At 35.6% G+C, this 5,251-nt stretch overlaps 1 non-coding gene across 1 annotated transcript; it reads left to right on the forward strand.

The window, feature by feature from the left end:
• Positions 1-5,144: 5,144 nt before the first annotated feature.
• LOC128281926 (small nucleolar RNA R71) lies at positions 5,145-5,251 on the forward strand. The gene has a single exon (XR_008272210.1). It is a non-coding gene; the product is annotated as a small nucleolar RNA R71 (small nucleolar RNA).

Genomic DNA, 5,251 nt, shown 5'->3' on the forward strand with positions numbered 1-5,251 from the left:
GTCTTGGAGGCTTTGCCTCAATTTATTTGATAATGAGCAGCAAAGGTCAAGCTGTGGAGTGTTAAATTTGGGTGGGTTGAGCTATTCCCACATGGAGTGTATGGCTGGTACGGGTGGAGTGTAGTGGTTGGTGGGTTGAGTAGTCTCCCCAAATGGGCTTGCATATGTTTCTTGATGTTGCATGTATTTTGAAATGGGCCTATGGGCCATCTTGTAATTGAAAAGGGCTCGGCCCAAGATCATTTATTACTGAATGGGCTTAGGCCCAATGGGCTTGAGTGACTTGGACTTTGAATGGGTTTTCCTTACACTGAGTTTCCCCAAACTCACCCTTTTATTTTCATCCACGCAGAAATCCCCAACCATAGTGGGCTTGGGCTGAGGGAATTGAGTGGCCACCCGCTCGAAAGTTTGATTTTCTTCGGTGATCTGGACATCCTTTTAATTACGTTTGAGGTTTTGGGCTTTTAAATGTAATAAGGCCGCTTATTTATTTTGATGGTTTTAATATGTATTACTAAGATAGGTAATACTTATTTTAACGTGAAATTAGATAGCTTTAGGGCGCGTTTTCAAAAACAACAGTTGATTTCAAAATAACACGACAACAAGCAAAGCTTCCGCAATGAAAGTATTTTCCAAAATTAATCACTTTTCCTAAAATGACTTAATCGAATCGGTTTCCTAGAAATATCCATGACGTTAAGGTGTGGCAATGGCGGTATGCATGTCTAGGATTGGATCCGAAGGAGGTTGGTACTTAGCGGTCCGATGGACTCACCACCTCTTTTCCGGTTTCCTACCTGGTGCACAGCTTCCATGCACTTTAACCCTTAATGAATTAATCTTTTGAACATCAAGTACGATTTTCTGGACTTAGAATGGAAAATTTTTTTAAAACGTTTTTGATGTGGCATGCCGGATTCGGCCATAACTTCTGGGCCGGGTTTGGGGTGCTACAATGTTCAAATGAGATGTTATATGATATTAAATTGTTGAATAGCCAAATTGAGTTGCTATTGTTGAGAAATGAAAGTTAAGAATAAATTAGTTTATTTATGACTTAATTGTTATATAATTTGATATGTTTATTTGTTTTTTTTACTTAAATAATTTAAATTATAGTAATACCACTAAGTATATCCATACGTAGCGTACGGTTATTTTCCACGCGCAGGTTAGTAAAAGTCAAACGATCTAGTCCAGCATCTAGAACTAATCCCGATCTCAAAAACTTGGTGATGTATATTTCTTTTGGTAAAGGTGGCACGTACCTAGGTTCAGTATATGGGTCAATGTAGTTTTGGTTGTGTATCTTAATATATATAATGTTTTGATAAGTCATTAATATAGCACATTTGGTACTAAATTTGGATTGAATTTGAATGAAGTTTTCTAAGTTTACTTTGACAGATACATATGAATGATTATTTAGTAAGTTTTAGAGATTAAATTTTTTTATATGATTTAGGTGTATTTGTAAATAAATTGTATTGGTTGTGATATTGGTTTCAGATTGATTGCGGTTTAAATTGCAGGGTTGTTTAGGTTGTTATAAAAGGGTTATATTGAGTTCATACAGCCCCATTACATGGTCGTGTGAGCCCTGTACTTAGGAAGAATTTTGGAATTTCATGAAAAAGTTTCCGAGCACTCAAATTGGTCCCGATACACTTCTAACACATATTTTGGGCCTCGAGGGTCCATTAAAGGGACACTATTAATATTTTATAATATGTATGCTATTTACTTGTATGATGTTCATAATTTGTCTGAAAGGTCTGTTAATTCTCCGTAATCCTGTTCCAGCGACGATTTCGAGTTAGGGGGTGTTACAAATTTATTCTAATAGAAGTATGAGAAAATGACATAAACATAAGACATAACTCAGGGATTTTCTAATAATTATATAAATAACCTCTCCACGCTTAAGATGTACATTGTCCTCAATGTACAAACAGATATAATCACAGTAGAAACAAAATATTGTAAGAGAGGGAGAAAACTGAAACTGCCTTGAATATTGGACGAAATCCCCAGAATAGTGAAAAGCGAATTGTAGCCAAATCTAAATGTAATGCATGATTCTGAGCAAACTAATAAGAAAATAAACATAAATAATAAAGAATATTAAGGGGTTATAACTTGACTAGAAATAACCATAAAAATATATTTCAAAAAATAATAATTATAATAAGTTGAAGAAAATAAAAAAATAAAGCAACTAAAACAAAATTAGAAAGAAAGATAAATAAAATAACATAAAAAATAAAAAAAATTATAATAATAAACTCAATGATACCAATAAACTTAAAGATAATTGTAATAATAATAGTAAAAATACTAAAAAAGCAGAATGGCAAAAATAAATAAATAAATTTAAAATATAAGTATAAGAATAATAAATAAAAAAATAAAATAAAAATTAGTAAAATAAAAATAAATAATATAACAAATAATAATAAATAAAATAAAATAAAATAAAAATGGGATGGCTTGGTTGGGGGAGAAGAAAAAGACAAATTGAGAAAGGAATTATAGGGTTTGGGCCACATGGCCGTGTAGAGTATTTTCAGTCGATGTGATATTAAAAATTAACCTAGTTTTCACACGGCCATATGTAAGACCATGTGTGTTTTCTTTCGTTTCTCTCACGCCTATTGTGAGATCCCACATGCCCATGTGGTTCGGCCATGTCTCTCACACAGCCGTGTGCCTTGCCCATGTAACTCTTTGACTTCTAAAAAATTAGCTCTAGGTTTCGCACGGCCTAGGACATGCCCGTGTGTCAAGGCCGTGAGGGTCACATAGCCATGTCGCCAGGTCGCGTGTATTTTCCTTCGCTTTTCCACGCCCATGTGAGATCCCACACGCCCATGTGGCCAGGCCATGTGGGTTACATAGCCATGTCACCAAGCCGTGTAACTCACTTTCGATTACCTCATTTCACATACAACCTACGACATGTCCATCTGTTCAGGTTGTGTACTCTATAAACCCGTGTGGGTCAAAACACACTTTTTTTTTAAGATTTTAAATTAGCATACAATGGAATTAAAAGTATTAGCAAATGTTAAACATTTGGGTTGTCTCCCGAGAAGCGCTTATTTAAAGTCTAAGCTCGACTTACCTTATGCTCGCGTGGTCATGGTAGTTCGTGGAGCCGAAGCTCCTATTTATCGTTTTCAATTCTATTATCAAAATAAAGTTTAAGTCGAGTGTTATTTACCTTAAATGTGCCAAATTCAAAATAAGTTACCTTGACTGTACCGTATGGGAAGACATTTAATACCATAAATAGGTTCGATCCTTTTGCATCAAGCTTCGAAGTGGTAATTCGAGGATCTATTTTATCTAGAAGTACCTTGTCTCTAACCTTAAATTGGTTCGTTCTATCCACATGCTCATCATGTCGTCGCTTTGGCTTTTTATCGTATTTTCTCGATTTTTCTTTGACATGTGTTCGCCATTATTCTAGTTTATCGACTTGTAACATTCGTTCTTCATGAGTCGTTCTGTTTCTGTCGCATGGATTGGAACATGACTCCATTACATTTTTTCTCTCGGTTTCCTGCAAAGAAGGTTGAGCCACATGGTTACTCATATTAATAGAACTTGTAAAATCATCTTGATCACTAGATGTCTTAACAAAATCAAGATCTTGGAGTGTAATCGTGTCATCACCCACACGAAGTATTAATTCACCTGTACCAACATCACTAATAGTTCTAGCAGTTGCTAAAAAGGGTCGTCCTAAAATTAAAGTGCATCACTATCCTCATCCATGTCTAAAATAACAAAATCAACTGGGAATATGAATTTATCAATTTTCACAAGTACGTCTTCAATAATACCCCTAGAAAATCTAATGGTTTTATCTGCTAATTGAATACTCATCCTAGTTTGTTTGCGTTTCCCAAGACCTAATTGTGTAAACATTTTATAGGGCATGACATTAATACTAGCCTCTAAATTAGCCAAAGCATTATTAACATTTAAACTACCAATTAAACAAGGAATAGTAAAACTCCCTGGATCTTTCAATTTGTTGGGTAGTTTATTCTGCAAAATTGCCGAACAAACTGCATTTAACTCCACATGCGACAAATCATCTAACTTTCATTTGTTTTCCAAAAGCTCCTTTAAAAATTTAACAGAATTGGGCATCTGTGAAAGAGTTTCAATAAATGGTAAGTTAATATGTAACTTTTTTAGAAGTTTAAGAAATTTACAAAATTATTTGTTTGTGTGGTCTTTCTTTGTCGCGTTGGTATATGGCACACGAGGTTTATACTCCTTACTGGCCGGTTTTTTCTTATTTTGGCTGACCTTAACCTTACTTTTACTCACCACTTTCTTACCTTGGTTTTGGTTCAGATTCAACTAACCCTTCTTTATCTCGCACAGTAATTGAATGGAGCTGCTCCCTTGGGCTAGTTTTGGTGTTGCTAGGCAAGCTACCTTGCGGCCTATCTGAAATTAGCTTGGCAAGTTGACCTATTTGGTTATCGGGCCCTTGAATCGACACTTGTTGATTTTTAAGTGTTGTTTTAGTGTTTTGGAAGTGAGTTTCTGACACCGAAATAAACTTCGTCAACATCTCCTCAAGGATAGGCTTTTTCTCTTGCTGGTAAGGTTGTTAAAAGCCTGGAGGGGGTTGTAGTCTCTGGTTTCCTTGACCACCCCAAGAAAAATTGGGATGGTTCTTCCAACCTGCATTATAAGTGTCACTGTAAGGATTATTCTGAGACCTAGAATTATTACCTATATAGCTGACTTGTTCGTTCTCTGAGCTAGGACAGTAGGGTAAATATTCTGGATTGTTCATTCCTTCTCCATTTGTATCGCATTGCATTACTGAATGTAACTACGTAGAACCATATAAACCATAAATTTTCTTATTTAAAAGTTTTACCTGATTTGATAAAATGGTGACCGCGTCTAAGTTAAAAACACTGGCTGCTCCACTAGGCTTTGTCCTCATGACTTGCCACTGATAATTATTCAGTGACATCTCTTCTATAAACTCATAATTTGCTTCAGGTGTTTTATTGTTCAGAGTACCACCAATGGCTGCATCGATCAATTGCCTGGTTGAGGGGCTCACATCGTTGTAGAAAGTTTGAACCTGTAGCAATAAAGGTAACCCATAGTGAGGGCACCTTCTTAATAAATCCTTATACCTCTCCCATGCATCATATAGGGTCTCTAAGTCCATCTGTACAAAGAAAGAGGTATCATTCCTCAACTT

Source organism: Gossypium arboreum, chromosome 1, assembly GCF_025698485.1.
Source record: "Gossypium arboreum isolate Shixiya-1 chromosome 1, ASM2569848v2, whole genome shotgun sequence".
NCBI classification, from domain to species: domain Eukaryota; kingdom Viridiplantae; phylum Streptophyta; class Magnoliopsida; order Malvales; family Malvaceae; genus Gossypium; species Gossypium arboreum.